At 36.4% G+C, this 10,735-nt stretch overlaps 3 long non-coding RNA genes across 3 annotated transcripts; 1 reads left to right on the top strand and 2 right to left on the bottom strand.

Annotated features, from left to right (window-relative positions):
* Positions 1–477: 477 nt before the first annotated feature.
* Positions 478–1,972, bottom strand: LOC142979703 (uncharacterized). The gene is made up of 3 exons (XR_012959838.1): positions 1,871–1,972; positions 956–995; positions 478–866 (listed from the first exon to the last, which is right to left on the bottom strand). It is a non-coding gene; the product is annotated as an uncharacterized LOC142979703 (long non-coding RNA).
* A 4,867-nt stretch (positions 1,973–6,839) lies between these two features.
* On the bottom strand, positions 6,840–8,176 carry LOC142978088 (uncharacterized). The gene is made up of 3 exons (XR_012959743.1): positions 8,067–8,176; positions 7,910–7,949; positions 6,840–7,274 (listed from the first exon to the last, which is right to left on the bottom strand). It is a non-coding gene; the product is annotated as an uncharacterized LOC142978088 (long non-coding RNA).
* An 854-nt stretch (positions 8,177–9,030) lies between these two features.
* LOC142979709 (uncharacterized) lies at positions 9,031–10,175 on the top strand. Its single transcript, XR_012959839.1, has 3 exons — positions 9,031–9,149; positions 9,617–9,656; positions 9,768–10,175. It is a non-coding gene; the product is annotated as an uncharacterized LOC142979709 (long non-coding RNA).
* The last annotated feature ends 560 nt before the right edge of the window (positions 10,176–10,735 follow it).

Raw genomic sequence — 10,735 nt, forward strand, 5'->3', positions numbered from 1 at the left:
GGTGTAGTGGGTAGGCCTAGCCTTTCTAGTTAGGAGAGCCCCACATACTTCTACGCTCTCCCGGGCGTAGGGGATGCAATTTCATGCATTAACCAAGTAAAGAAAAAAAAGGTGCTCTTAAACCAAATAGGCTGGCATGTGATAGTGAGCAGAGACTAGAGATCGTTGTTGACATACAGAGATGGGTAGGCTTTACGTGCTGGACCCAATATGTGTCAAGGCTCTTGTGTTGTTATATTTTATTAGGATCTTATATTACAGCACTGTTGTCTTCAGCCGTGGAGACTCTCCTCTACAAATATGTTGGTTGTATGGTGTTCATATGTTACCAAAAATGGTTAGCCATAATGATATATTGTTTGTGTGACGCAAGACAATTTTACGGGTCTGCATTTTTGGAAGTTTATGTATTTGAAATGTTAGTTTTATATTCGGAAAAACGGGTGTATATAATTATAATACGCAGTAAAAAGCCAATTAACAATGCAAATATTATTTATTCGGATTTCAAAGTTCTGCAGAGAAACATACTGCCATTTTACAATATTATAAAGTTACAAATTGAATATACAGTTCAATATAAGTAAATCTCACACCCTGAAGTATGAAGAATTGTGTTCATTATCAAGTTTTCAATATCCATTTTTCAATCAGTAGTCATTGTTTCGTATATATCAAGTCGTTAGAGATGTGTCGTGTATGTTATAGTTGTATATATGTTGGTTTAACGTCCGTGTCCGATGGGGCCTTTCTTGTCGATATTGACAAAAGTCAATATCTGAACTATCTTCTAACGATGCTGCCGGTGCAAAAAAAGCAGCCTGTGTCTTCCGTATCAGCAGCGCGACGTTCTTTTGCTAATGCTTCTGTAACACAAAGTAATGATCTTTAATACAAGACAACAAATTAAGAGGACTTCTTTGAAATAGATCATGTATGTTACAACACAACTCACCTTCATTGCCGGGAGCAGCAAAAGTCATCGCGAAGATCGCCTGTTACAGATAAAAACGATACATTAACCATTTGTACTGAAGTTAAAGAAGTAAAAGCAATCATTAACTTCTGAAGCGAAGTAGAGGGACTATGGAACCGCTAAAAGGTCCTGTCTAGTTATAAGGTTGCTAAACATACTAATAAAAAAATCGGTCATGTTACAGTGTTACAACCGATTAAGGGTCTCAGCACACATATGGGATCGGAAAGGGAACGTCACCGTATCGCCTCGAGCCGTTCAGAATGGTTTGTATTAAACTCCCTACTGCAACGCACACTAATCGGAATAATAACGTAATCGCCTCGCCTCGGAACAGGCTCCGAACTTGAATTCCCGCGCTTACGGCTCATCGTCCCCGCGCTTACGTCTCTCCGTCCCCGCGCTTACGTCTCTCCGTACCCGAGCTCACATCTCTTCGTCCATCCTTTCCCCTTTCCCCTCCCGCGACTTGCCTGCTAAAGACGCCGCCATTCGCAAGGAGTATTTCATTCGTGTTGCGCGTATGTTTTATTTAAAATTTTAAGTTCGATTCAAACACAAAATAACGATGCAAAGGGAGAAACTTATTGAAGAGGTGAGAAAATATCCATAAGCGAGGCGTAAGCGCGGTGTCGCCTAGCCGTAGCCGAGTTGACGTACAGGCGCTGCTGATACGCTTTCGTTACGTGCATACGGTAGGTTGACGCCTGGTTGACAGCGAGGCGAAAGGCGTTACGGTTACGATCCCTTTCCGATCCCATATGTGTGCTGAGACCCTAATAGATGCAATATTTTTGCTGATATTTTTTAAGTAATAAGTTTACTTATTAGTTACTTATAATCTTAAGGTTAATCATTAGAACAAGCAGTAAACACATAAAATAGTATACTCACGAAGACGAAGAGTAGGATCATGGTGATCTTCATGTTGAGTTAGTTGATGTGATGTAGACAACACGAGGGAAGGTCTTCAAGTAGTTTGTGACTGTAATACTGATGCCTCACTTTATATACCAGCGATCTGTGTTAGCAGTTAGAACTGAGTAGCTGTGCAAACATTTGCTGAAATTCAAGTGTTTTTTTTCCTTAATATATTATTATTGTGTCCATAAATAATTATACCAAGGCTACTATTTAGAGTTCCGTACTTAAACCGTTAGAACGGGACTATATTAATAAGACTTTGCTCTTTTCGGTCCGTTGATCACCAGGCTTCATCTCATGAGCCGTAATAAGACGAACAGTTGAAATTTTCTGAAGATAGATAGTTTTAAGATAGTAAACGCTGTATTCAACAACCGCCATTTTGGTGCGCTTGACGTGACAAACAATAAGTGAAATGTCCCAAAGCTGTTTTGGCCAATTGTATAATATTTTATGTGTTATTTCAATTTTATAACGCAAAAATGCAGGACTTATGCAAGAGTACAATAAATCGACTTTTAAGTACTATATCGTGTCTTTGTGTATAATCTATACTAATATTATAAAGCTGAAGAGTTTGTTTGTTTGTTTGTTTGTTTGAACGCGCTAATCTCGGGAACTACTGGTCCGATTTGAAAAATTCTTTCAGTGTTAGATAGCCCATTTATCGAGGAAGGCTATAGGCTAAATATCATCACGCTACGACCAATAGGAGCAGAGTACCAGTGAAAAATGTTACAAAAACGGGGAAAATTATGATTCTCTTATGTGACGCAAGCGAAGTTGCGCGGGTCAGCTATGACATATAAAAATGCAACATACATTTTTTTGTGCCAAGATGTGGAAGTAAGGACAAAATGGTTTAAAATCGAAAAAAGAGACAATTCATTTACATCTACTTGTTTATTACAGTTTGTCTACCAGATTATAAAGTTTTCTTGAGTTATAGATAAAAATTACCTAATTTTTTTAGAAAAATCTTATAACCATGATATTTATTATGTAATCACTCAGGTACTTTCAGCTGTTTTATTTCAGTAGAGTTAAAATTCAGGTTTAATGCAAAGGCATTGTGCTTTGACGAAACCGATATCTGTCATTCTAATAAGTCTATCTACTACTTTTATATGAAAAAAAATGTAATACCACTTCAATTTATGCCTAAAATCACAATGAAACTGATTAAAATCGGAAATATCTAACAAATATGCACTCTTTGACACTGTTTGTATAGACTATGACGTCACAACTCGTGCCATCCAGTAGCGTTGCGTTTCAATTAATTGTAGCACAATTCTGTAATTTTGTAAAGTCTGCTGTACCTACCGAGTATCGGCAGATTTAAAATATACTGCCAAAATAGTTCTTACTGAGCCCGGTAGTGGCGCTAAACAGATTTTCGAGTAAAATTTCTCGAACGCCATAGCCGGTTGCCGTTAGTCGATAGTAGTAGAGAATTGAGCTATTGAAATTCCGTCATAATTTTTGCACTTCTTAAAACATTTTTTTTATTAAAAGCGTAATTACTTTTTTTTTAAACACATTTATATGTACGTTATTCGAAAGCAATAGCGTAATTAGAATCTTACGCAGCTCCTCTACCTAAAAAAAATGCGTGCGGAGCAAATGAGGAAAATAGAGGGTTGCTTTTAAAAAAAATGTTAAGATGTTGGAATAATACACGTCATTAAATATACTATAAATACTATTATAAATCAGCAGAAGAAAGAAAACCGTGTGCAAAAATTAATCCCCTGTTTACACAGTTGTATATTAAAAAAACAGATCAATGGTATATATAGTGAGGCATCAGTAGCACAGTCACAAACTACTTGAAGACTTGTCCTCGTGTTGTCTACATCACATCAACTAACACACGACGCCCACAGTCGATGAATAGGTTTATCACAATGAGTACCTATGATGACGGAGGAAGAAAACCCAGAGAACCCACACCACTCCGTCACATCATATCGTAATGAACCCGCACCGCCGACATATTTATATTTCAAAAGTTACTTCTCAGCGACAATTACAAAAAGTGGCAACGAATTGAGAATATCTGGGGGCACAGCAGTGCCCCCGCAAGTCGAGCAAAAAAGCGGCACGGCCGTACCATCCTTTTCTCGGAGCAATTCAAGCTATTTTCGACCCCCCTATAATTTCGTTGTGGATTAAACAAGAAGCCTGATTTTTCAGCAACTAATTAGTCATTGTAAAAACACAGTATAATTAAAATTTCAACCAATTTAAACCAGTAGTTTAAGAATGACAACTTGTTAAAGTTTCTGTATTTTGTCACTCACTGACTCACCGATCATCAAAAGTCTAAGGTGTTTCTAACAGACATAGAAGCTTCAAATTTAGAATACAAATAGAATTTAGTATTTTAATTATGGAAAAATTTTAATATTTTCTAACTTCGGTCCAGATTTCTAAATACGCTAACTGCAAGAATAATTTTGTAAATATATAGATTTGTACATATAAATGTATAGGATTTCAAGGTTACATTTGCAGTTAATAAATAATTATTACTGTAGTATAATAGAAAGTAATGGGTGTAGATAGGTTACTTCTATGTGAGGCATACTGGAAGGGGATGTAGGGTGGGTAAGGGTGTTTAACCCATGAAACTGAACCACATTCCCATAGGAAAATATATTATGTTAAATCATGAAAAAAAACGTCTCTCCATGCAAATTGGACTTATGTTCGCTCTATAAGAAGAAGTGAGATGCCATCAAAAACATTCTGTAAAATACCCCAAGTCTCGCTGCGGCAGAGAGAATGACTCTGCCGTAAAAAGTTGTGAGATCTATGTAATACCAAGTCGATTGATCTATTTAGTCTCTACTTAAAGGACTTTCTGTCTTAAGTTATTACATAAGTTATTATCATGCCAATATAAAAAATATTTGACGCTTAAAACAAATAGACCGACCTGGCCATCGCATGATTTGATTATTAATATGTATCACACTACACAGTGCGACAGATGGCCAGATCAGGTTTTTTGCAGAATGTTTTTCATGGCATTATTTTGTTGTCCTATACAGACTGTTTACAGAGGATTCACAATTCTAATAAATTACACGAATTTACTTATTTATTTTAACTTTATATTTTTTATAATATCCATATATTAACAATTGAGCACAAAATCAGGCAAAAAGAACTCTGTGCAGTAATAAATCGTCTAGGCGTTTCAAAATTCATCCACATTTCGTGCATGAGTAGCGACCAGCCGCTTCGAGTTTGCACTTAAAACACAATTCTCGGCTCTGACCTATTTAAATATGTAGTCTTCTATAAGTCTTCTACATTTGAGCCGCCTGGAGAACCCTGAGGTGGTGGCAGAAGCTCCGGCACAGGCAGTTGCGCCTGTAGTAAAGGTCAGCGCGAGTGTGTCGACGCAAGTTGCGTCTTAAACCAGCGGCTGACCAATTTTTTAATGCGCCAAAGAGATATCAACAGTCTCTTCCCCTCGTCACGCGTCAGCCCATTAAGTTCCTAAACAACTGGCAGGTCGGCGGTGGCAAGAGCCCGGCATATAATAGTGATCTGTCTATGACACGGGTCTATCCCACTAGTCCCGTTGAGTTGTCCCGTGCCGGGACAACTGGCACTATTTTGTCCCAGTTGTCCCGTGGCGGGACAAGTGACACTGTTTTGGTGCCAGTTGTCCCGTTGCGGAAAAATCACGGGACTAATGGGACAGACGGAAGGGTCAAAACAACTGGTTCCATTGAGTTGTTGTGTGACAACAGGTACTTGGTACTTTGGTAAGATAGCAGACGGTAAGATAGCAGATAAAGCCTGGAACAGCTCAAACTTGAGTGTTTGAGCTGCTCCAGAGGCCTGTTAACAATATATTTTTAGTTTCCTTATATTATGTTTTTTCAAGTAGGGAATTTCGGATAAGCATTTTACATTTATGGTATGGAAGGTCGTAGATATTGACACTCTTGTCAATTTAATTATAAAGTGAAAAGCCGAAATAGTAAAAAAAAACTTCTTGTGAATTTAAAGTTTACATAGAGTAGCGTACAATTCATCATCTGCTATCTTATCAAAGTACCAAGTACCTGTTGTCAGACAACAACTCAATGGAACCAGTTGTTTTGACCCTTCCGTCTGTCCCATTAGTCCCGTGATTTTTCTGCAACGGGACAACTGGCACCAAAACAGTGTCACTTGTCCCGCCACGGGACAACTGGGACAAAATAGTGCCAGTTGTCCCGTCACGGGACAACTCAACGGGACTAGTGGGATAGACCCTATGACACTGGTCTAGGACATCAGGCACACAGTCCCCAAAAGTAGTCCGTCCTTCATCGTTCACAATGTTGCGATTGCAAATAAAAGTTCAATTTACATTCCAGATTATCGACTCTTGTGAACATTTCCTTAAAATGCCTAAAGCCTGACGGCTACTCGTTTTTAAGGATATCTTCTGGGATCAAATGGGACCACATAAATATCGCTAAAAAGTTATAAGATAACAAATATAAAAAAATAATATGGTTCTTGGTATAATATTATAGTACACCATAAAAAAAAGTATAATGTCCTCAGGACTGAATCTCAGCTACGGCGGCTAGTTTTATTGATACTGTGTGATTTTTACTGTGCACGACACAGGTATTCTCTCTATTCTCTTATTCTTATAGCTCGATGGGACGGCTAAACCACCACGACTTGTGAGAAATCAGCCACAGGACCGACGGTTATAAGCGTTCTCCGAGGCTCCAAGGTCTACAACGTCAACTTCCGTACTCCGGACAATCTTCGAGAAATTCTAAACAGAACAACTCAAAAAACTTTTACCAAGGATTCCAAACCATAATATCTGCACGGCAGCCACATACACTACCAAATGCGCCAGAGATGCAGTAGAAAAATAAACAACATTAAAAATACTATTATTATTTATTCGGATCTTTAAGTTGTACAACGTAACTTGATGTTAATAGATGAGTTATTTCCTCAAACAAAACTTGAACATGACATTATAGTATTATACATCGCTGCAATATCTACATACAATGTATTCAATCATTACGTTATAAACTTATACATTTACTACACAATTTGAAAAGAGCACATCTTACATCACGAAGATATAAAACATGTGTCCTTTTACAAGTTGTACATTCAGTTATTTTTATTAGAATTCTTTATGAAGTGTTGCCATTGCCATTCGCTCAATCAGTAGTCATTGTTTCGTATATATTAAGTCGTTAGAGATGTATTTTGTATGTTATAGTTGTATATTTACTGGTTTAACGTCCGTGTCCGATCGGGCCTCTCTTGCTTTCGCCAAGATCTGAATCATCATCTACGCGACGTACACCAGTTACAGCTGATGCTTCTGTGAAACAAACATAAGATATAAGAAGGAGATATATAATATAAACGAAGACGTAAACGAAGTAGTAATTATTTGAAACATAATATGCTGTGAACGTTATATAATAAGATGTATGTTACAATGAATGAAAACAAATTAGAGACTTTTGCTATAAATTGTATAAACTCAGTAGCATTCGGTCTAAATATTGTAAAATATGGGCAATTAATTATGCATGTAAGTGATATTACGTATAACTTGATGTTAATTATTAAATCTATAATTTTCTATTTTTCATTTTCACAACTAATGTGCTCACTTGCTGCCCATATTCTTATTGTCTCATGTTAGTAGCTGCTCCCAACATACGGTATGATCAGAGACTCATAAATAATTTATTTATATTCGTTTTCTTTTGAAGTTTAGTCTTTATCGCTGATTGTTGGCAGCTCCTCGCATGATCAATTATTGTATTAACCACATTGGAAATCTTTTGGCGATTGAAAAGAGAGGCAGTGATTTTCTTACTAGCTCTTCTAATAAGGCTCTACCCCCTTTCCGAGCTGATGGTAGATTCAGTAATTGTAACGACTATCATAAGTGTCAATATTTGACCTAAATTAATAAATGATTTGATTTTGATTTTGTCAACTAACCCTCATTGGCGGGAGCAGCAAAAGCCATCGCGAAGATCGCCTGTAATAAACAAAAGTGTATCAATTATATTATTAAACTTGAATCTCTGTGAAACGCTTATCTACTAGAAATTTTACAATAATAATAGGCAGAAAACAGGTAAAATAGTAAACTCACGAAGACGAAGAGTAGGATCATGGTGATCTTCATGTTGAGTTAGTTGATGTGATGTAGACAACACGAGGGAAAGTCTTCAAGTAGTTTGTGACTGCAGTACTGATGCCTCGCTATATATACCATTGATCTGTGTCAGAACTGAGTTACTGTGCAAATATTTATTGAAATTCAAGTGGCGCTTTTTTGCGCAACATGTTGCATTTTTTTCATATTCTGGTTTAAAACACATGTACACCAAGGCTACGTTTTAGAGTCCCGTACCCGAAGCGTAAATCCGTGGTTCTTTTATAAGACTCCGCTGTCTTCCTGGTTGTCTATCCGTCTATATGTCACCAGCTTGTAAATCATAAACCTTAATAGATAGTCACTATAAATTTTCACAGACCATGTAATTCTGTTGCCAACACCAAATTCTAAAACCGTTTTTGTCATACCAAAAGTTAAGTTACCGTTATTATAAAGTTTGGAACTAGTAAGAGTACTTATACTTAATATGTAACAAAACCGTCCAAATGCGAGTCTGACTCGCGCACGAAGGGTTTCATCTATAATAGAAAATAAAAATACGAAAAAGAAAACGTTTATTGGATCGGGATCCCCCTAATTTCTTTTCAATTTTCAGTTATTTTTGTTGTGAAAACGGTAACGGAAATACATCATGTGTGAAAATTTCTATCTATCACGGTTTATGTGATACAGCCTGAAGACAGAGATGCAGACGGACAGATAGAAAGGCAGACGGCGGAGGCTTAGTAATAGGGTCCCGTTTTACCGTTGGGTACGGAACACAAAAAAATCTTTTGGATACACAAAATATGAGGATGCTTTTTTGGATCTAAATTAAGATGCTCGAAATATTCACACCTAATTAAACATACGATTATGCATTTTCACTGGCAGTAAAATCGTGCGCAAAAATAAAGTGCCTGTTTACACAGTTGTATATTAAACAACAGATCAATGGTATATATAGCGAGGCATCAGTACTGCAGTCACAAACTACTTGAAGACTTTCCCTCGTGTTGTCTACATCACATCAACTAACTCAACATGAAGATCACCATGATCCTACTCTTCGTCGTCGTGAGTATACTATCTTATTTATTTTCTACTTATTTTAAAATGTTAACTTTCTATTTGTATGATTTTGTGTTTCCTTACATGAAGTTTAAATTGAATCCTTTTTACATTCTTTATTAATACGTTCACTTTATCAACTAATGCTCTTTGCATTATCACATTGATCCTAGTGTAATGTTAGTATGTTCTCAGTAGTCCCCTTTAGCACTGTCCTTGAGGTGACAACTGAAAATTCTCTTCTCGTGCCGGTGAGGCAACTATATAGTAGCTTTTATTTTCAATGCAAAATTATTATTAAGTACTTTTTTTATAACTATCGGTGCGGTAATTTAAGGGATACCTTTTTTGCAACATATCAAATTCCCTGTGAGGCTATTTCTTACCATTATATTAGATCAACGCACCTAGCTTAAATAGATAAAAAATCATAAATACATACACAGTTAATAATTTATATTTGTTTATTACAGGCGCTCTTCGCGAACGGTATTGCTGCTGCCAGCAATCAGGGTGAGTTTTATTTTAACACACATTTTATGTATACAATATTCAATACATATTCTGTATCTGATTACTACCTCGTTTCTCATCATATAATATCATGATATGTTTGTTTGACAGAAGCATCAGCTGCAGCACCTCAGACAGACGAACACTCCAACATCCGCGTCGGACACGGACGTTAAACAACGACGTGAAACTATAACGACTTAATGTATACGAAACAATGGCTAATGATTTAATATAAATGATCGCGATAACACAATAATAAATTAACAATTCCTAAAAATCTTCAGATAAAAATAACTAAATACACAATTTATAAAAGGGCACATGTTTTATATCTTCGTGATGTGAGATATGCTCTTTTAAGATTGTGTAGTTGTAACGTAATGATTGAATACATTGTATGTAGATAATGCAGCGATGTATTATACGATAATGCCATGTTCAAGTTTTGTTTGAGGAAATAACTCATCTATTAACATCCAGTTACGTTATACAACTTTTAGATCCGAATAAATAATATCAGCATTTTAAATAGAGTTTATTTTTTTAATTATTACAAAACCCTAAGAAGACAACCCAGGTATTCAAGTACACCGTTTGAAAAAAACTTCCCTACATACTTTCCTCTCCCATTAAGACACACAGGAAATCACTTATTTATTTCTAGCTAAAAACGTTTCGCGTTTCTATCTTGCAAAAATGATCCATTTCCATGCACACATCCATCCCCTATTTCAACTACTTAGGAGGCGAATCCAAAAACTATTATTTCAAACTTCAAATCCTGCTCGTAGCTGTGCGTTGATATGTGAGTGACTCATTCAGACATTTACTGAGTTTTCACATTTATGCATATCCAATCAAAACACAAATGTGATATTACGTAAAATACGCCTTTATTGTCAACATCAACGACAAAAGTATTAATATTAATCCTACCATAAACAATCTGTTAAAAACTAGCCAAGTCTCGATGGAACTGCTTGTTCATCTTTAAAAGTCGTGCCGAGTCTAAGGTTCCTTATTGCTATTCCTATTTACTGTATACAGACTTGAAATTTTGGATGTGAGTATAGCTT

The sequence above is a fragment of the Anticarsia gemmatalis genome, chromosome 2 (genome assembly GCF_050436995.1).
Source record: "Anticarsia gemmatalis isolate Benzon Research Colony breed Stoneville strain chromosome 2, ilAntGemm2 primary, whole genome shotgun sequence".
Lineage (NCBI taxonomy): Eukaryota > Metazoa > Arthropoda > Insecta > Lepidoptera > Erebidae > Anticarsia > Anticarsia gemmatalis.